This window comes from Euprymna scolopes, chromosome 9 (assembly GCF_053919585.1).
Source record: "Euprymna scolopes isolate OS-2025 chromosome 9, ASM5391958v1, whole genome shotgun sequence".
In the NCBI taxonomy this organism is placed as follows: Eukaryota; Metazoa; Mollusca; class Cephalopoda; order Sepiida; family Sepiolidae; genus Euprymna; species Euprymna scolopes.
The window spans coordinates 51,362,171-51,386,080 of NC_136490.1; the positions used below are offsets into that span (position 1 = coordinate 51,362,171).

At 33.5% G+C, this 23,910-nt stretch overlaps 1 protein-coding gene across 1 annotated transcript in view; it reads right to left on the minus strand.

Moving 5' to 3' along the window:
• LOC145284538 (thrombospondin type-1 domain-containing protein 7A-like) overlaps positions 1–23,910 on the minus strand; it is a 1,985,627-nt gene that overhangs the window by 1,089,192 nt on the left and 872,525 nt on the right. The window contains exon 4 of the mRNA XM_080133436.1: positions 13,107–13,241. The gene's annotated coding sequence lies outside the window, so the exon portion shown is untranslated. The remainder of the gene's footprint in view (positions 1–13,106; positions 13,242–23,910) is intronic.

The following is a 23,910-nucleotide window of genomic DNA, read 5'->3' on the forward strand; positions in this document are numbered from 1 at the left end:
TGCTCGTCTGAGCTCCGATCTCTGGTTCCCCCCTTGCCAATCTTTTACGAAAAACACCCGTCTAGCTGAATCCACTGTCAAAAACTTTCCCCGCATTTTATCTATGCCTAAATCAAAACGTAGCTTCCATGAACAAAGCTTCTTTCTTAGAACTGCACGCCTGTGGAACTCTGTTCTGTTTTCCTGCTTCCCACCTGACTATAACCTGGGTTTCTTCAAGTCCAACGTAAACAAATTCCTGATGAACCGCCCCCTTAAGTAGACACTTTATTAAATCTCCACACTAACATACTGTACTTACAATAAGCCCTATCCCTGAGTGGCTTTCGGGCCTTGATAAGTGGTGACCACTTTGTAAAAAAAAAAAAAGTTACCTTTATAAAATTAGTAGATTGCTTGATTTGAACTATTTTGTTTCATTAGCATTATCGACTTGGAAAGTGAAGCCTATGTTACCGTTAAATCGGTCTTGGTGGCAAATCATGTAGAACTGGCATCTTCATAAGAGAACAAATCGCCGTCACTTCAAAGTTTTTGCGTCAAGAATAGTATGCTACCTATAAAAAATCTTTGCCCCAAAACAAGAAAGTTGCTTCAACAGAAAATCGGTCAAATTTAGATAGGTTTGCTTGGAAGTCAATTTCTAAAAATCATCTAACTCAGGCCAGCATTTAAAACGGACGTTTTACCCTGATGAGGAACTAGTAAGTATTAATAATGATCTCCCAAGTCATCTATAATATAAATCTCATCTGTGTGTTTAAATGTATGTTTGTATGTATATATGCATGCATGCTTATATGTATGCTTGTATAAAAGTTTCGACAGAGGCGACGGATTTACACGAGATCGGTATCGTTTTGAAGCTTTGACCCCCCTCCCCCCCAGACGGCAAATATCGAAAAATTGTCTAAAACATTAATTCTTCGGCCGTAAACTGGGCATTTTTCTACAAGGAGAGGTAGCTTATTTCGCCGATATTTTCGAAACTCATCCACTCTTTTTGATTGACTAGCCTTAATTTAAACCTTCGTTACCTCCAGTTTGGCAATGGACGCAACGGCAAAGGCGTCACTTTTTTTTCACATTCTTTTCCTCCTCTGTAGTACGGGTTCGAGCGCGCCTACCTGCCTGCCTACTACCACATTTATTTTTTGCTCAACACACACTGCCAAACACCCGCGCAACGTCAAGCAACCAGGCTACTTAAATATAGATAAGAATTCGTACATTTTACTGGTTGTGATCGGTGTAAGTAGCCTAATTCTTAAAAAATAATCTTAAGAAATACATACGAACGATCCCTGGAAGATTAAGCAGTAAGGACAAATAGATAATACAGATAATAGGAAGATAATGGCTATCGTTAAAAGAGCCCTCGAATAGGAGGTAACCCGCTTGATCTCTTAAAACTGAAATAAATTTAAAAAGTTAGGTAAAAAAAAAATAGACAATCCCTGAAACTATAGCGAAATATCGAAAGCAGCCTTAAAGAGAAAAGGACCATCTAACTTAAATTTATGTCATAACTAGCGGGGGTACCCGGCGTTGCCCGAGTGTTTGTTTCCGGGATGGGGAGGGGGGAGTTTTAAAAAATGTTATGGTAGGTAAGTAGGAAGGATTAATCCCGGAGTCATGAGTAAAAGTAGGAAAATAAAGTGTGAAAAAAAAAACAAAAAAAAAACATCTGCAACGTTAACAGTTCGGCCACCAAGAAAAGTCCATTCCAGTTGTTTAGGAAAAAAAAAAAAAAAAAAAAAACGACTACGGTAGGTCGGCGCGAACGTGAAAATATAATGTGAATTGTCCAGCACGCTAACCACTACGCCACAGAGCACTGCAGCTTAGTTTAGTGATTTTAAATAACTTCACATGAAAGAACTACGAAGCCAAACCGGTGTTCTCTTCTCAACTGTTCCTTGTGAACGATCCCCAAACGGTGTTAAGTGGTGGCAGGGGGAGGAGGAATTTATTAGAGAGAAAATATTTTACCACTTCCATTGATCTTAACCGATTTTGGCCGTGACTTCTCAGCAGAAAAAGTATAGAAATCTAAGATTATCGAGGAATTTGAGAAATAATAAGCCTATAACACACCTCAGATATTGTTCTGCCGTTTGTGCATATTATATTTGCATGAAATATCTTGATTTTTAATCCTATTTATGTCAAAATTAGACGGGAAAAAATGAGTTCATTTTATTTATATAGATAGAAGATAGATAGATAGAAGAGAAGAGAAGAGATGAAAGCAAGTGTTAGCTCCAGGAAGAAGCTCTTTGATCTCTAAGAACCAACTGAAACAAAATTTGAAAAAAAAAAACAAAAACGAACTAGCTTTTCAGAATTATTTACACAAATACTACATTTATATAAAATTATTTGAATGAAATGAATTGCAAGTGATGTCTTTTTTTAATTGAGTTTCTTTTAGTCAAGAACGTCCAGGCTTGGATGAAGAAAACCGAGGTTATGAAGACATTGGAATGAGATTCTGTCTGCTGAGTCGAAACTATTGTTCAGACAAATCAATATTCCTGATCAGTTCATGTTTATTTTATTTACTCTATCGATTTCCTCTTGATCAATGCTGATGCTTTAAGATCAATCAAACATCTCAGTAATAAATAAATAAATAAAACATCATTATGGACTACTTATTGAAATGCCTTAAAAATCATAAAATAAAATACTGGAATTTATGTTGAATTAAGTAAAATAAGTAAATTAAAATTAATTAGATTTGAATTCAAATATTAAAAGGTCGTTGCTACATTTACCGAGTAAACTCTCTAAAATTCTTCAAAATTATAAAATAAAATAATTAGATTGAAATTGCATTAAATTAAAAAATAACATTCCAACTAGCAGGAGGCGTCTGGCATTGCTCAGTCGTAAAATATGCTTTCCTCTAATATCTTAATCTGTGCAGATTCCATATACCTTTTTATAAAGTCAATTCCCTATCGAATATTACATATTATATGTATCCAATATATAGTAGTAATTCAAAATGTATATTATGGATTAGAAATAGCTACAACTGAACTAACCTTAATGTGTGTGTGTCTATATATGTTTCGTTTTTGTGCTTCTGTGATATATTAACTATTAACTTCTGATGGGATAAATGGGCCCATAAGCTTTTTCCATTTATTATTTTAAAGAGCTATATATATATATATATATATATATATATATATATATATATATATATATATATATATATCATTATTACAATATTTTTTAATTTAAATTTTCTTTAAATATAAATATGCATATATATATATATATGTGTGTGTGTGTGTGTGTGTATATAAGGAAAATGAGAAATAAATTCAATTCTTTAAGGGGACATATTTCGGGATAAAACACAGCTCAACAAAATTGTATTGAAGCTTATTTAGAAGTAAAGAAGGAGGAAAAATGAAGGTATAAAACTTTGGTATCAACGATTAAATCCTTAATAAAGCAAAAGCCTATCAAGATAAGAAAAACTCAACACTATTAAGAGGAGCAAACAGGCATCAGATTTGAGTTAAGGAATAAAAGTTATATATAATTGTATTATATCATCAGGACAATAACAAAAATTAATAATGGGAAATAAGAAAAAACATTTTAGGGCATGGCATTTCGAAGCTACATGCTTCTCATCAACAGGGGAGAATGATCAGAATTATACGACAAGCAACTATAGAAAAACTGGTTTAATAAAACTTAAATATGAAATAAGAATGACGGAATATGACAATATGTTAAAAAAAATAATTAAAAGTAGGTACAATATATTAATAATAAATAAATAAATTAATATATAAATAATAAATAAAAAAATAATTAAAAGTAAGTACAATAAATCGGTAAGGGTAACATTGTTTTTACTATTATCTACGTGTATACTACTATCCTATTTTTTTATTTTCTGTGTGTTTATAACGTAATTTACGTTGGGTTTAAGTTTTAATTTATTTTACGTGTTCTTATTAAGAGGATTGATATATATATATAGATTTAAAGGGAGACAACTTTGTCATAATGATTAATTCACACACATACATTCATGCACACCCCCAATTAAATTAATTTAATTAGTTTATTTAATTCAATATGAACATAATTGCCTTATGATTTTCAGGGCAGTTCAATAATTTTATTTATTGATTGATTTATTCATTACTAAGATGCTTTCTTGATCTCTCTTAAATATCAACATTGCAAATATGTTTTTAACTTAATTTAGTATTTTGATGCATTGTTTATGGATCCGTCGTGGAGGGGAGATAAATAATGAGACACTCAACATCCACCTTTACAAATTCTAAATTTATACTTTTATCGGTAACGGTTTGTTTGCTTGGTTTCACGGCATCTCAACTCTTTTAGTGCCGAATTCAGTCATTTAAGAAAATGTTTTATGCTTCAGGTTTTTCATATCTCCAAATGTTTATTCATAATGCTTCGCTTAATTGTTTTGTAGGGAATTTTTGTTTTGTTTTTTACTTTGTAGAACATGATTGTATTTTGCAAAGGGAAAAGAAAACAATAACCTTAATATTTGATGCACTTTGGGTGAGGAAACCAGTAGTTTCAAACAGCCTGATCTGGCCACACCACTTCCAGATTTGCTAAATGATAGAAACTGCCTTTCTCTTTCTTTCGTATGACCAATATACACGTCAAATAATGGGACTAATTATCGTGAACAAGCAGTTCGCAGCCGTCTTTATGCAATTAATAGATCTATTCAATTAGAAACAAGAGGAAAAATATAGACTAATTTCAAAGTTGGAGTGTTTCCCCGTTTTTCTGGGCGGTCTGTCTGGAAACATAATCAACCATTGGATGATATGAGCTGAAGTTTTTCAATGAAATGGTTAGAATTTGTCGGTTATAGTTAAGATTGTCTGCTTTTTTTTACTTCCAGTTTTTGCTGTCCATTGAGGTGGATAATTAGATATGATCAAGTGGGCGTCCGTTTACATTGCATCTAAGTCAGCTAACTTATAACTCCTTATTACATCAGTTACAGTAATAAACCTATTTTGTTATAGTTAAAAATGTCTACGTTTTCTGTCCATTTGGTTGAATAATTACATAATTATCCAGCAGACAGGCAAGTCGTTCTTAACATGGGGAAAGAAAGCAAGAGTCACGTTATCTGAGAAGTAGATAATCATTAATCCTTTGGGACCATGTCTTGCTTGTTACTGTTATCCTGTCTGCAGAGCAGAAACCGGAAGTCAAGATTTTTTCTTCTTTTTTTTCTTCTCTCTCTCTCTCTCTCTCTCTCTCTTTTCTTTCATCTTTTAATCTTCTTCTTTTTCCTCCTCACGCATTCTCTTCTTCGTACCAAGTTGTACCAAAAACGAAAGCGGTACACCTACATCAATATATAGACAAAGAAATAACACACAACTTTCATGGCAGAGGTAATATCTACCAAAAATATTCGTCCCTGCAATTTTTCAATCAATTCTCCTCTTAGACTAATTTATATTAAAATCGAATAAATCGTTTATTTTATATCATAAAAGTGGTTTTAAATATGTTCATTTCTCATCATCATTAATCAGCATATCATTAACACTGGCATGTGTATGCAGTGAAGTGAAACAAACAAGTGATGTTTGAGGACATGCGATGGAGAGAAATGATAGAAGGGGATTGAACTCACAACACAATTTTGTAGTGTAATTCAAATCTTGTTGGTAGCTCAATACTTCATGCTTCGTCAGGGCTATCAAGAGTATTTTTTATCGTGACGTCATCACAGACGGGGGTGTCTGGCATGGCATAGTTCCATCTACACTTGAGAGGAGAATACACCGCACCACTTTCTCAACTTGGTATTTTACCTCGCGGTACTTACAGCATCTCACGTTCCCAAATGTTCACCCATCTGGGACTGGTCAGGCTCAACATTGCTTAACTTCGGTGTTCTGGAAAGAACCCGTGTGTCAACGTGATTGTGCCATATTAAGAATGATACAATGATGTGTAATGTGAGCCTTAAAGAAAAGCTTAGATCTGATGAGCTCTGAGGAAGATTAAATCTGGACAATATAGGGAAATGTGTGTAAAACAGGAAACTTCGATGGTATGGTCATGAGAAACGAACTGATAAGAGCTCTTGAATCAGTATATGTAGTCAAATTCTAAAAGTCCTCCAAAAAAGCACTCGACTAGCTAAAACCACTATATTTGATTTCCTCACTCTATCTGTGCCTAAATCTAAACACAGATTTCATGAACAAAGCTTCTTTCCCAGAACGGCCCGCCTTTAGAGCAATGTTCTACTAGTCTGCTTCCCAGTTGAATACAACATGTTTGCCTTCTAATCCAATGCAAACAATTCTCGTTAAGCTGTCCCCCAAAATAATTAAATTCTACCCAATCTATACCATTAGTGATTAAGACACTATTACCTTACATTCATTAGCTCTTATCCTCGGGTGGCCTTCATGCCTTGATAAATGATGACTCAAGTAAACAAAAATACATGTCAGCATGTAAAATGCTGCTGATAATAAGGTGTAATATTTTAGGCTGAGTACTTGACTCCTACGCAAATACAATCAAAATCTGCTTCAAGCATCAAGGGGACTCCATATGTCCTATGAAACCTCTCAAATAGTTATAACCTAGTCATTCCCAGATCATCAAAAAAGCATATAAAACTGGCTCCGTCTACCCTACTACTTTACTCAAAACCTGGGAGAAAAATAGATTGATTCATGCTAATAAGATTTATTTTAAGGAAATTAGTCTAAAGGAAACTTGCTTTGCTGAAACGAATATTCCTCTAGGATAATGGGGTGTAGGATTTAAACGTGAGGCCACCCGCGTCTCTCCACTTGAAGATAAGCAGCTCAAATGCGCAGATCTCCTATTTCTAACTCTTGTCGACTCCTACAACTTTATGCTCCGTTAACTGTAATGCTAAAACAAAGATAAATAAGGATGGAGTTATCTGACAAAGCTTTACCTCTTTTTTTATTTTTTTTTTAAGACCAAGTTTAAAAAAAAAAACCTCATTTCCTAAAATGTTTATTTATTGTTTCACACTAGGTAACCCTACTCGATCTTATAAATACAGACTATATATATATATATATATATATATATATATATACACACACACACACACATGCAGAACATTTTTTTGGATACTTGAGGCAGATATTTTTCAGCTATCTACATCATCAATGTCCTCTGTTTTTCTGATCTTGATACGAGTTCAGTAATAATACCACTTTTGCAGCAAGAGACATGATGCTGAGTCTTTCTAAAATTATGTTTTCAGAGTAAATCGACAGGAGGGAGAGAGAAAGATGTATGAGAGAATTTTGTTTGGTATGCCTAAGTAGAGGGATTCATGCACACACATGCACGCAGACAAAAAGATATTCGAAGCTGAGATTCATAATATGCATAACTATATCAATCTATATATATATATATATATATATATATATATATATATATATATATACGTTTTGGTTTGGTTGCCCCTAGCAACAAGATTTCTTAGCCTCAATTGGATTCATAAATATTTTGACTTACCATGATACCTACTTGAGTTCAGGAAACGAAGTTTACTTACCTGTTGCCACAGATATAGCTATATGCAAACCAAGCCTAAAACACTCACTCATTTATATATATATATATATATATATATATATATATATATATATATATATATATATATATATATATGTGTATGTGTGTGTGTGTATATATATATATATATATATATATATTGACCGAAAGATTATGATTTGGGTTAGGGTTTTAACAAACATTTATAAAAAGCAAAGAATTATGCCAGTAATGTAATTTTTAATATACATATATTATTGTACAGTTGGCTTCTTACTCAGAGTGAAGGATTTCTCTTCTAATTCATTTATGATATTAAGGTGGTTTTATTTGCTTTCTTGCTTTTACTCATCACTGGAAACAAGGCACAATTTTTACTTTCTCATTTTTGTATTATATGATGAATAATATATATATATATATATATATATATATATATATATATATATATATATTAGTCCTCGTGCGAAAGAGCAGGACACAACATGTTTTAAATAATAATAATAGAATAACAATAACAAAGACTTTTGCTGCCGAGGACTACTATTGACCGTAACCAGTTATACAGTCCTTTTGAAATTTTCATCTATTTTTCTCGTTATGTACTGAATATTTGTTAATGAAACCTATATGAAATATGTTCCTTATTAAATTCTAAAGATTTTCTATTCTGAAAGAAGTTTAAATAAATTTAATCTAAAAAAGCTATTTTAAAGTTTTTGTAAAAACAATTCAGATTTTCTCGTTATTCAAACCTGTAATAATACAAAGAGGGGCTTGCAAAAAATGAGTTGTGGTGTGAGGAGAAATACAAACTGAAATAGAGAGAAGGAGGGTTTTAATATATAATATTAAAAAGATAAGATGCAAGTTAGAAAAGCATTTCATCCAAGGCATGAAAATTGTTAAACAAAATGTTTAAAGGTACAAGATTCAATTTGAAATTTATTAATCTTCAAAATGCACTTTTATAAATTTTACAAAGTAAGGTATAAAAATTTAATTTAAATTGAATCAAAAAATTACCTTAGATTTATTTTATGTAATGTACATTTTGTTGCAATTTAAAAACATTATCTTTCATCTAGCAATTAATGATATAGATATGAAATTTTCAATTAATTTTTTTTAAAAGTGCAACAAAATGTACATTACATAAAATAAATCCAAGGTAATTTTTGGATTCAATCTAAATTAAATTTTTATACCTTACTTTGTTTAACAATTTTCATGCCTTGGATGTAATGCTTTTCTAACTTGTATATATATATATATATATAAATACATGTACACCCACGTATGTATACAAATACACATTGATTTCTATTATAAAGAGGAGGATATATTCATATAGTGTTATGAAAACCCTAAAACACTCAGTCATTTATATATATATATATATATATATATATATATATATATATATATATATAAAATAAAAACATGTGCAATCACCTTTTTCTTCACCATATTCCCTCTGCTTCACTTTTTGTTATCAAGTAAGATCTGTGACTTACTTGTAGTTTCATCAAATACTTTTGCATGCAAAATCCGATCCCGCATTTTGCTAATTCCTACCCTCTGATGAGAAGGAAAGTATTTCTTTGAAACTCTGCGGATTAAGGACTATCCATTTATCTAGTATTTCCTTTTCAGATTAAATATGTTTTTAACTCATTTCAAAGTGTTTTTAACATGTTTTATTAACTGTTTGCTCGTGTATATATATATATATATATATATATATATATATATATTGACCGAAAGCACGATTCTTACATTCTAATTTTTGTATCATATGACGAGTATATATATTGCCTAGGTTTAAGTGTAAAAATTAATTATAATTTGTATATTGTATTGTAATATATTTTTTTTTCTAAAATACAAAGTTAAGTGCATACAATATATATTACAATTGTGTCGCGTGTCGTTTTTTGTGTCTGCCATAAATGCCTTCATTGAAGAAGCGGCCCCGAGGAAAAGGAATATTCCAACCCGAATGCCATAAATGGTCAAAACGTTTCCTGGGAGATGAAGGAGCCACATCCAACATCCCAATGTGCTTTTCCTATTGATACTCAGGCCCTAATGACTGACCCATCGTCACGTCATCATGGAACCGTGTCTAAGACGATTAGTACAACAGGTGAAGCCAGTCACATGCCTGTTACCGGCTGATCGTGATATGCTTGTAATGTCCTCAATGTATTTATTCCTTTTTTCCAGTTCATACGTCCAATGATGTGCCTTGTTTGGGGTGAAAGTGAGTTAAAAAAAAAAAAAAAAAAAAAAGAAACAACTTCTTTAGACTATATATGTGCTTAAGTGCGTGGGTGTGTGTGTGTTGGTAGAATCTCATTGAAAGATGCTCATCAACAACTCACATCATTAAAATGTAAAGGACATATTCCTTAGACTTCTTATGTACATTTTCTGATTTAAGTTCTACATTTTAATCAATGTTGGTTTGCCTGGAGTATTTTCTTAATAAAAAAGAACTATGAAAAGCGAATATCATCTTTGAAACAGTGGATTCAAGATAAAGTCCACCCAGAATCAGATTGCCTCTTTCAAAGGAATTTTCAAGTAGCTCAATTATGGAATCTATGAGGAGGAGGATTAGCTCATATGACAGAAAAATGAACACCGTGTGAAGGTCTGCCCACTTGAACGAATCTAAATTCCAAGTGAAACGTGTAGGATTCCAAGAACCAAGGCGAATTAAGAAAGACTGAAAAGCTGCAAGAAGGCAAGCAGATGAGTGGAGTACACTATAAGACTTTCAATATTGCTATGGTAATAAACCTATTTTGCCACTAGATGGACTCTCTCTGACACTATGACTATCGGATGTGGTTTTCTGCATTGTGTAAGTCAGATGCTAACCTGACTAGCCCACATCATTTGAAAAGGCCCGTTTTGGGGTTGAAATAAATATGTGTTAAGTTTGTGTTGTATTTTTAATTGAATCATTTAGATATTCTCTGCTTCGCATTGAGCCCTCAGACTAAGCATTTTTTTTTTTTTTTTTACAGAAACTGCCTTATTCTTTTGGATTAACAAACACTTCCTCTCGAGTGTATGTATATTAGTGATGGGACGATTCCAATATTTCCCCCCCCGATTCCGATTCTTTAAAAATCTCAAACTATAATTATTTTTTCCAATTACTGCATATATTTCGCAAATCTAAAAGAAATATGGCCGGGAAGGTATCTATAGATTTTAGTTTTACTGGTAGTTTAAAATCAGTAAATATTTATTTTAATATTACTCCTAGCAGTTGAAGATTTTGGGCATCGGAAAATGGGCACAAATTTTGCCGATTCTGATAACTCAAAAAGTTTCAATTCCTGATTGAGATTATCGTCCCAACACTATATTAGTAGCCTGGCAAAGCCAAAGGGGAGATAACCAAGCAAAAAAAAAATCCAAAGCAAAATTCGTCCCCAAGCAGCAAAACTAAAGTTGGCTGTTAGGACTATATATATATATATATATATATATATATATATATATATATATATATGAATAAATGTATGCTAATTTGGGCATATTTTATTGGTTTGAAAATATAGGTTCCTTTTAGCTAATCGTCATAAATTTTTATAATCTTTTAGCCTGCAAATGTTCATGTAGTTTGGGCCAATAGAACTAAAGATATGTGCATTTCAATATTCAATTTGGCGTCGAGTATTGATGTATCCATATAGAGACATACCACTTTTTGGGGCAATTTTATGTTTGAATTTTCGGCAACTACTAATCAGAATTTAAGAAATTAAGACTCGTTGGAGAGCTAATGACCTGAATCCTGTGGTGGGCTATTGGACATTTTCCCTTAAAGTCGCACATTACTCTTTCAAGAAGTAGGGTATCACATTTCCATATTAATTTAACATAAAATGAGCACCCACTTTGTAGCTCCAAAACGAATATTCATTTTACATTAAAATAATATGGAAAAGTGATCCCCCACTTTATAATATGCTCATATCTTGAAAACTACTCGTTTCTTGAAATTTTTACTGTTATTTTTGCTTTCAGCACCATCGAAAACCGATAATAGTGGTAATTTTAAATGATTTTCGTGGGTGGAAATATACTGCAACTTTACCAATTCTTCAATCATAGTCATTTGTTTTCCTAATGTTGCATATAAATCACAAAATATCTGATATTTTCCCCAAACCTCTGGCCTTGATTTTCATACATAAAGTAAATTTCGCAGTGTATAAGACTTATTTTATATTGAAGATATTCATAATTAATATTTCCAAAAGAGGCGAGATATAACATATGAGAAATATTTGGAATCAAGTCTCCCCTTGCTGTTATTTCAGATCATTTGAAACCATTAGCAGCAAGATTTTGTCTTTGCTCCATCAAGGACAGAGGTTTTGGGGATATATATTGCTTACTTTACCTCGCAAATTATGGACAAAGACAACAGAAAATAGCGTTTAAACTTTTAAAGGCAGATTATTATTTTTTTTTTTTTTAATATAACATGAAAACTGCCAGAATATCTAGCTGTGTTACCGAATTTTTTCTCAGTGACAACAAAGCATCAGTTTTTCTTTTTTATAATGGAGTTACCACTTATCAAGACCTGGAGGCCACTCGAGGATAAGGGTTAATGAGTGTACGGTAATCAATGGGACAATATTGTAGTAATTGTTAGTAATGGAAATTTGGTATCTTGAATTTCTTAAGGGGACGGCTCATCAAGATCTTATTTATGTTGGACTTGAAGACGACCATATTGTAGTCAGCTGGAATGCAGGGAAACAAAACAACAATTGAACTATTGCGTTTAACAACTAAGCCAATAGTTAACTCTAAGAATATATTTTACAACAATGTATGGCATCGTTACTCATCCTAGGCCGGTTAAACCAGCTTTTTTCCGAAGGAGGAAGTGTTAAAGAAATATTAAATTCACAAGCAGTTCTTGCAGGGAGCTGTCGACATCTTCGTACATACAGCAACTGGTATTCCCAAATCGTCACTCATCTGGTATTGACCAGGCACAACATTGCTGGAACTAGTGTGTCAATGTGATTATGCTGTATATTATTTATACTACTTGTATTGATTGGACTATTGTTCTCACCTTGAGTGTTATTTGTGCGAAGTTTGGGTCGGAATGTCCATCGACCGTCTTTAGGCATATTGGTTGTTGTTTGGCAAAGAAACAGCAACTAACATGCCTGAAGACGGTCGAAAGACAATCTGACCGAAACGTTACTCAAGATGAGAACAATCTATACAAGTATCTCATCTAAGTTCAATTCAGAACTCTATATTACTTGTTAGCAATATCTTTTTAAAGTTAATTGTAGATAGAATTTCACATTTTCGATGATGTTCATATGTATAAGAGGAATAGAAACCCTCAACTATGTACGCCAGAAAGACATATTCAACTTGTTTTTTGTTCTTTTTTCAAACAGAATACAACAAAAATCATTAAAAAAAAAAAAAGTCCTACTCACTGTTTTAGTGCAGCTAGTGCACACTAAGTTGTCTTCTCTAGGTGTTAACGTCATAAGTCCTGAGCATGTCATTGTGAAGGCAACAGATAAAAAGCACATAATTGATTGGTGCTTTGGTTTGCTCCATCACCAAATCTACAAAACGAAAAACAATTATAAACATTATTTATATTATATTTTTTATTACTTAATTATATACTGTACTTTGGGGTAATTGTGCCAAATCTGTGGGTAATTGTGGCAACTAAAAAAAAACGTGTGCTTTATATGTGTGGTTACCAAAAGATCACTTTTAGATAGTTGGCGCAATTACCGTGGACTTAGCGCTATTACCCCAAAGTATGGTATATATTATATATGTTACACAATTATTATTATTATATAGACATGATATTCAAAAGAGTATTCTTAACGTAAAGTTAGAATAGTGCAAAATGAGTTCAATGTAAAAAGTCTAGATTTAGGGCTAAGCATCAAGATATAGCATGAGGGATAAAAAGCATATAATTTATTGCTGTTTTGATTTGCTTCATCACCAAATCTGCAAAATAAGAATCAAGAAAAAAAAACATTAACAAAATAAATTTACTGATGTTTGAGAACATTGTCAAGCTTTATTGAGATTGTCGGACGGACTTCCTCATCTTGGTTGTTTTCTCATCCCCCCCGTAAAGGACAGAGGTTTCGGGGATATATATTATATCTATACACTCTTGTTTACTCTACCTCGCAAATTATGGACAAAGACAACAGAAAATAGTGACTATAACAACCAAGATGAGGAAGTCAGTCCGACAATCTCAATAAATTAAAACACCTCATCTCAAAAATACAGACAATTACTATTGTCAAGGTTGTTAAAAAAAAAAAAAAGTGACCTCCTTCTACCGTGCTAAAAATATAGTAACACCTAAGAGTATCCTTTATTTCTACAAAGCCACAGTTTACTCATGTATGGAGTATTGTTGTCACATCTGTGTTAGTGCATCTACACCTAGTCTCCCCAACTTAGCCCCTCCCCCCCCCCAAAAAAAAGAGAGTCTCCAACTTAATAGGCCCTTCACTATAAACCAAGTTCCCATCTTTCTCCCATCACGACAATGTGGCATCCTTGTGCATGTTTCACAAGTACCTTAATGGAATGTACTCTGATGAACTCATAGCACTTGTGCCCTCTTGACGGACATACTCCCGATCTTATGACATATCAATATTTTTTTTTATTATTATTTAATGATAAATAAAGTTATTTTGATAAAAAGAAGTTTAAGACATGTTTAGTTTCAGAACAGTTTCCGATGGTTCGTTGTTCTACACAAGTCCTGGGAGTGACTGGTTTGCAGTAGACAGAACAGTTTTCGATGGTTCATTGGTCTACACAAGTCCTGGGAGGTGACTGGTTTGCAGTAGACAGAACAGTTTCCGATGGTTCGTTGTTCTACACAAGTCCTGGGAGGTGACTGGTTTGCAGTAGACAGAACAGTTTCCGATGGTTCGTTGTTCTACACAAGTCCTGAGAGGTGATTGGTTTGCAGTAGACAGTTCTCGATTTAGAATCCACAGAGCAAAAGATTCTTCCCGTGTTGACATGGAAAAAACATATGCAAAATTGATACTGAAAAGTGTAATATTAATGGAGCAATTCTGGTTTCTGCTTGGTTGGTAACAGGACGTGAATTAATTCGATTCATCAGTTCCTAGCAGCATCGTTTATGAATAGAATCTCCCGATTGTGCGAGATCATACCCCATCATCATAAAAAAAAATTGTAACAGTGTTTATGTTTCAAATCCACATTGACGTTTCATTTTAATTATTAACATATATGAAAATAATGTTAAAAACGCTATTTTTCACACAGGGTTAAAATAGAAAATTATGTTAAAAAATGAAAAGGATACATTTAGGGTTACAAGACATTGCATCAGAGACGCTTAGGGGATTAGCTGAAAAAAAATCCTCTTTTTTTCTGTCAAATCACAAAAGGAGTGGTTGTAATTTGGGGACAGCTGCCCATTTCTTTTCATTCTGTAAATGTGACTATACCATCAAAGTCTCCTGTTTTGCATACATCTTCCTATGCTCTCCAGATTTAATCTTCCTCTGAGATGATCTAATCAAAGTCTGGTTTTGAGACTCACATTATACATCCATTGTATAATTTCTCTCCATGCAACGCAGGTCCTCAAACCTCATTGGCCACGTTCCAATTCCATACATCACCACATTTTGTACACATTTCTTTCAGACTCTTTCTTTAGTCGACAGTGGTAATGCTCTGCTGGTTAGTAATGACACAAATTTCCTGAACGTAATCCACCCACTCCCAATTCTTGCAATCAGACGAGCACCTGCTCAACCCTGTTCTCTAATGACTTCAAAATATAAAAAACTCGTCAACAACTTCTATATACTTTCTCCTTATCAGCCTTTTCATCTGTCTCCATTGACTTTTTGTTGCACACAAAATGATTATCCTCTCTTAACTTCTTTGCCCCCTGACAAAAGGAGGGTGGACCTGTAAGTTCCCCCTTGTCTGTTCGTCTGTTCGCACATTTCTCAACTACGCCTTGGAAGTTTTTGAAATTTTGCACAAACATTAAACATGATAAGAGTAAAAAAGTACTAGAAGAGATTTTCTGGGAAAACTCCGGTTGTTCCCCCCCCCCCAGAAGTGCCTTTTGGGTTAAAATGGCTAAAAGTGACACTTTTGTACTTATTCAAAAAAAAAAAAAAAAATTGATGCCTTGGATTTTTATAAAACTTTCTGAAAAGTTGTAACCGATTTCTATATAATTTTGTTTGCCTATACTTTGCGATAACTCTTGTGTGTGCCCCAGGGTCTTAGTCATTTTTTTTTATGCCTCGTTCGCTGCGGACTCACAAGGGACCATGCATGCTTCACTTGTTTACCCTAATACTGCTGCACTTTTCATGTACTTGATGCTTACAGTTACCATAAATAATTTAGTTGCATTGAACTTCATTTCTACAAACTGAGCTGAAGAAATTTCTTCCATCCGGGAGTTTCCTAACAATAAACTCACTGATAATCACTTTGGTCGCTAACATTCACTCTTAGGCTTCTGCTTTCAATAGCATTCCCCCAAGGCTACAAGTTAACAAGTAGACGTTCCATTTTTTCGCAGTTAAGTATTAAAACCATTAACATACATTTCCATCCTGATTGATTTCGGATGGTCTTACTAGTCAACTAGCATTTTATTTTATTACTATAAATACTGCCCGCATTTAAGTAGAAACCTCCACCCTCAACTTATGGAATTGAAACTGTGCATATATTCTTTTGCAACTAAAAAAAACGTCCAAGTCTAGGAGCAATATTAAGTAGAATTCATAGTATGAATGCGGTATTTGTGGTGAAGGGAATTTTAAGAGAATCTAAAAGGATGTCGAAAACTCCGAAGATACTCCACTCAATTTGGCTTTTTGTCCAATTTGACATGTAATTTTTTGGATACTTTTTTTGTAAAATTTATTGTGATCATTATACATGAATAAATATAATAGTCTCTATGAATCATTATACATGAATAAATATAATAGTCTCTATGAATCATTATACATTAATAAATATAATAGTCTCTATGAATCATTATACATGAATAAATATAATAGTCTCTATGAATCATTATACATGAATAAATATAATAGTCTCTATGAATCATTATACATGAATAAATATAATAGTCTCTATGAATCATTATACATGAATAAATATAATAGTCTCTATGAATCATTATACATGAATAAATATAATAGTCTCTATGAATCATTATACATGAATAAATATAATAGTCTCTATGAATCATTATACATGAATAAATATAATAGTCTCTATGAATCATTATAAATGAATAAATATAATCGTCTCTATGAATCATTATACATGAATAAATATAATAGTCTCTATGAATCATTATAAATGAATAAATATAATAGTTTATGAATCATTATACATGAATAAATATAATAGTCTCTATGAATCATTATAAATGAATAAATATAATAGTCTCTATGAATCATTATAAATGAATAAATATAATAGTATCTATGAATCATTATACATGAATAAATATAATAGTCTCTATGAATCATTATACATGAATAAATATAATAGTCCCTATGAATCTATACTCAAACCACGCACGACATACTGTTGTATTATTTGGGCTGATTAATCTGTGTCCCATTTGAAGGTTCTTGTTAAATTACAGAAACGTATCTTTAATTTGATTGACCCCCACCACTCTTTCTTCTTCACTGCAATATCTCTCTCAGAGACTTCATGCTGCTAGGTCCTGGATATGACCTAAAACTATATCCAATGGTGAGGCTCCAGCTTGCGGACCTTGCGGTGTGTCGAGCCATCCTTTAATTGCCATTGCTCCCAGGTCCACTCTGACCCAGAGTTGTAGTACCTGTTAGGGTCCCAACTATGGGTTAAATAGAATCCGACTTAAAAAACAAATATACCCCATTAAAAATCGTTCCTCAAAATAACTAGATTCGGCATTAAACACCTGAAAAAGGTTGATATGGCGTCAAACAAAAACAACCAAACCAAGCTTCATGCTGCTAATCTCAGTCTTTTCTACAAATACTGTACTTTGGGGGTAATTGCACCAACTACAAAATGTGCTATTTATATACGTGGTTGCCAAAAGAGCACTTTTAGCTAGTTGGTGCAATTACCACGGATTTGGCGCAATTACCCCAACCTATTATGGCATGTGTGCCTCAGAATTGTCTGATTTCTTCCCTGCTTCCTTTGTTCCTGCTTGATTGACTTGCAAGTCTAGTTGTCTTCATTTAATCACTATTTTTATACTTCATTGTAATACAGCTTCCTATTCCAGTGGCTTATTTCCAAGGACTGCAAGGTTGTGGAATTCTCTTCCTGCTCACAGTTTTCCTTCTACCTACAGCCTTGGTTCTCTTCAAGACTAAGATCAATAGACATTTTCTGTCTTTGCAATCATCATCTTTAGTTCTTGTTAGCTCCTTGCTTCAGTTGGCTTCATGCCTTGTCTCGAGCGATTTCCATAAAAAAACTCTTTGAAACAATCTCTAATTTAACAGCTAAATCTGACACCCAAGATCGTCATGGGCATGAAAATTTGACACCCAAGATCGCCATGGGCATAGAAATCTGACACCCAAGATCGCCATGGGCATAGAAATCTGACCCTCAAGATCGCCATGGGCATGGAATATGTGCCTACATTAAGGATGGCTTCCCGTGTGGCAGGGATATCTCTAGAGAAGATCCTAATTTACCCTATATCTGCTTCAGGGTTGCACTTGCTAACACCACTGCATTTATATTTGCCCTCTATAGGCCCCACAACAGCGGAGTTACTATCTTTAAGAGCATATCTGAGAAAATAAACCACATACTGTCGTCACATCCCTCGGCTAACATCCACATCTGTGGTGACTTCAATGTCCATAACGTGGAATGGCTGACCCATTCAAATAAGACAGATGATGAGGGGAGGTTTTGTCATGATTTTGCCATTGCTTATGACCTCACTCAGATTGTTCGTGAACCCACCCGTGTGCCCGATACACCCGGTCAATATGCAAGCCTCTTAGACCTTTTTCTCTCAACTTCCTCTGAGCTATGTTCATGTTCCGTTCATTCTCCTCTAGGATCCTCCGACCACTCCGTCGTGTCAGTTAAGATAAAAACGAAATGTAAGAAGCCCCCAGACGTACCCCTCCACTGTACTGTATACCGATACTCTATGGCTGACTGGGATAGCTTCCGTACATTCATATCTGATTTACCTCTGCACTCCATGTTTAAAAAGGAAGTGTCCTCTATAGTATCAGATCTGACCGAATGGTTAATTGTAGGCACAGACCAATTCATACCATCCAAAAAATTCCAACAAAACCTAACAGCCAGCCATGGTTCTCCCCAGAATGTGCTGCTGCTATCGCGCACAGAAATCACTTTTTCCATAGCTACCAACGTAATAGATGCACTGAGACTAAAGCTGCTTTCAGGTCTGCAAGCAACCACTGTAAAAGAGTAATAAAAAATGCAAGAGAGCTATATGCCCAGTCTGTTAAATCCAAGGTAGCTGATCAGCGACTTGGATCCCACCAGTTTTGGCAAATAACAAATAGGATCCTGAACAGAAGTGTGCGTTCTATCCCAACCATTATCAATGGACCAGAGGTCATCTCGTCAGCGTCAGACGAGGCCAAATTATTTGCAAAGAACTTTGCAGCTAATTCTACCCTATGCGACGAAGGCCATCAACTCCCCATATTTCCTCTTATAACACAGAACAAGCTAGGTAACATACAAATATCCGTGCATGAGGTCGCCAAGCTAATCAAGAACCTAGATTCCAGTAAAGCAACTGACCCTGATGGCATCCCAATTATAGTGTTAAAAATGCTTCAACCAGAACTTGCTCCCATACTTACAAAACTATTTAAGCGCTGCCTTAAGGAGAAGTGCTTTCCGACTCCCTGGAAGACCTCATCAGTTTGCCCTGTATTTAAGAATTCAGGTGATAAGTCATCTCCCTCTCAGTACAGACCAATAAGTCTCCTGTGTGTTATGAGTAAGTTGCTGGAATCCATATTAAATAGAGAAATAGTCAACCACCTCAGCAAGAATAACCTTCTTAGTGACACACAATATGGTTTCCGCTCTGCAAGATCTACCGCAGATGTGCTGACGGTTATATCCCACAGGATTAGTGAATCTCTTGACAAAGGCTTCCTTTCTAGGGCAATTGCTCTTGACATACCAAAGGCCTTCGACAAGGTATGGCATAAGGGTCTACTTCACAAGATTTCCAGCTACGGTATAACTGGAAATGTTTTCTCAATCATTAAATCATTTCTCTCCGATAGGCTCATAAGAGTAGTGGTCGATGGACAAAAATCGGAGGCCTGCAATATAAATGCTGGAGTCCCTTAGGGGTCAATCCTGGGCCCAATTCTCTTCCTGATCTACATCAATGACCTCCCTAAACACATACTTAAATCATTCGTTGACATCTATGCTGATGACACGACCATCTACGGCAACACATCAAAGGCTGTAAATGACAAAGTTCTCTCTGATTCTCTCTCCTCTGATCTCGAACGCGTGGTTCAGTGGGGGAAGATGTGGCTGGTTACCTTTAATGCATCCAAAACCAAACTCCTATCCTTACATCATCAACGCTCTGATCTCCAGCTGGCATCAATTGTGATGGATGGCTCTCGTCTGGGAGAGGCCCCATGTTTTGACAAGCTTCTGGGTTTGACCTTTACTCCTGATCTGAAATGCAGCACGTACATCAAGTCTGTTTCCAAAGTCGCTGGAAAGATGGTGAGATCCTTCTACCACTCCAGAAGATATCTCACTACTGATGCAATTCTCTATCTATATAAAAGCCAAGTACATCCAAGGATGGAATACTGCTGCCATATCTGGGCAGGAGCTGCTAAAAACAGCCTATCCTGCCTTGACAGAGTACAAAATAGACTTTGTGGCTTAGTGGGGGATGCCCTTTTCTCTACCCTGCAACCTCTCTCCCACAGAAGAGACGTTGCGAGCCTATCCTTGTTTTATCGTTATTTCCATGGCAGGTGCTCGTCTGAACCCCCCTCGCCAATCTTTCACGAAAAACACCCGTCCAGCTGAATCCACTGTGAAAAATTTCCCCCACTCTATATCTGTGCCGAAATCAAAATGCGGATTCCATGAACAAAGCTTCTTTCTTAAAACTGAACGCCTGTGGAACTCTGTTCCGTCTGCCTGCTTCCCTCCGGACTACAACTTGGATGTCTTCAAGTCCAATGTTAACAAATTCCTAATGAACCGCCCCCTTAATTAAACACTTCATCAAATCTCCACACTAACGTACTGTACTTGCAATAACCCTTATCCCTGAGTGGTTTCCGGGCCTTGATAAGTGGTGATCACTGTGTAAAAAAAAAAAAAAAAAAAAAAAAAAATCTAATAGTAATTCCACTTCACTTCTACTATACCCAATGCTTACAACTACTAAAAAAGATTGAATTCTCTACAAACAGAAATAACTATTTACAGTGAGCTATAAACCAGAGATTTTTTTTTGTTTAATACAGGGGAGATAATCTTGAAATAATTTCACTTTGCTTTCGTTTTTGTGTTCCCAATGCTTACAGGCAGCACAGAAAATTGAATGATAGCAATCGCTTCCATCTTTTATTCATCGGCACATTATAGTTTATTTTTATTACACCATGCCATGTTTTATTTTTTACCAAAATTACCAAGTTAACCAAAGTTTTAGAAATAATCAGAAAAAAACATAGATGAAACACAATTATGATTTAAAAATAAAATAATTTTTGGAAATTGTAAAAATGATAGTTTTAGTTTCAGTAATTTAAAACCTTAAGTGATTCGACGATTGGATACATTCAGTAATCATAACGTGGATTCATATTTTTAGTAATGGCACTGGAAGAGGTCAACACTTCTGTCGAAATGAAATAGTTTTTAGTATCAATTTACAGAAACAGGAACATTGCATCTAAAATTACCTTCACATATCCGACGATGCCCGGGAGTTTGTACTTCATTTTTATTTCGCATTTTTTTTTAATGAAAATCGCTCGGGACAAGGCATGAATTCACTTGATGTAAGAGGCTAACAAGAACGAAAAAAAAAAAAAAACTATTGCAAAAACCTTAGACTTATATTACAATATCCCACGTCCTTTCTTTTTATCAAAAAATTCTCAATTGACTAAAATTGTTATAATAACACTACATAACTAGGGCTGTGAAAACAGCATATTCTTTTCATTGTTTTTACTCTCGAGTATATATCCGATACAGTTAAACACAATTAATCAACCGAGGATCAAATCACTCTACATAAAAACATATAAGATATCAATGGATATATACCTGAGAATCAAAACAAGGAAAAGAATATGCTCTGTATATAACTAATTTTGTGAATCTATCCATAGCCTTGAGCCATGTACAACTTTCTAGATGCTTAAGGTTTTTTTTTCGAGTTGAAGGTGCTAGCCCCATGCCCAACCTTTCCAGAAGGTACATACAGCGCCTAGACTTCCCAAATCGTCACGCATCTGGTACTAGCCAGGCCCAACGTTGCTTAACTTCGGTGATATGGCGAGAACCGGTGGGTGAACGTGATTGTGCCGTATTAATTTTGTTAAGGTTAATATTAATTAATCCTTATTTATAAAATTGTTGGGTATAAACATCTTCCATCTTTCTATTTGTTTTTTTTAATGCGAATAAGTTTAAATGCAAGAGTCGATTTTATTTTAGTGGTTCAGTTTATAGTTACACTTGTATACAACACCCTCACTAATTTTATATTTTTATATTACATAAAATGATAAGTTATTATTATTAAAACCTTATTGCTATCATAGTTTCATCAAAACGATCTTCAGATTAGGGTCAAATTCAGTATTTATTATTATTCTGAGTTTTTATTTTACTCTCTGTTATATATATATATATATATATATATATATATATATAGTCATCCACATATAATACTGTTTCGCTGTATCACAGTTCATCAGTGCGGCTAGACCAACAATTACTGCAAGCCAGGATTGAAACTAGACCGCCCATGCGACTGTCAGCGATTAATGGAAATAATATTCCAACGAGATAGAGAGATGAAAAAGTCCAAGCCGAGTTAGATGTCCATCAACGTTTCGTCTTTTTTTTTTGTAAAACTTCTTCTGGATGAAAGAATTGAAGAAAATATATTTGTTGTGAAATATATATACATATATATATATATATATATATATATATATATATATATGTAGATATATATATATATATATATAGATATATATATATATATATATATATGTAGATATATATATATATATATATATATATATAGATATATATATATATCTATCTATATATATATATATACATAGATATATATATCTATATATAGAGATATATATATATATATAGATATATATATAGATATATATATAGATATATATATATATATAGATATATATATCTATATATATATATATATAGATATATATCTATATAGATATATATATAGATATATATAGAGATATATATATATATATATATAGATATATATATAGATATATATATAGATATATATATATAGATATATATATCTATATATATATATATATATATATATATAGATATATATATCTATATATATATATATATAGATATATATCTATATATATATATATATAGATATATATCTATATATATATATACACATATACCTATCTATCTATCTATATATATATCTCTATATATATCTCTATATATATCTATATATTATTTTGTATTCCTGCACGTCACCAATTAAAAACGAATAAAGAAAAGTTATAAGCTTTTATACTTTTCGCATTCTTTTTTATTCATATATATATATATATATATATATATATATATATATATATTAGAGAGAGAGAGAGAGAGAGAGAGAGAGAGAGAGAGAGAGAAATGGAATTACATAACCAGATAAACCCTACATAAATTAATCTAGATAACATCGCCGAAACGTAAATTAATTAACGCTGTTTTTATTTTGTAATGTTTATATAATTTCACTTACAAAATACTCTGCATATGTCCTGAGCACTCTTTGAAAAATATTTAGTCGACTTATGCCTATCAAGTTCCAATCTTTTTCAATCTTGACCCCTTCATAATTATTTTAACCTGCTAAAAATCGATTTTTTTCCACAGGTCAAAATCCTTTATATAGAACGTTCC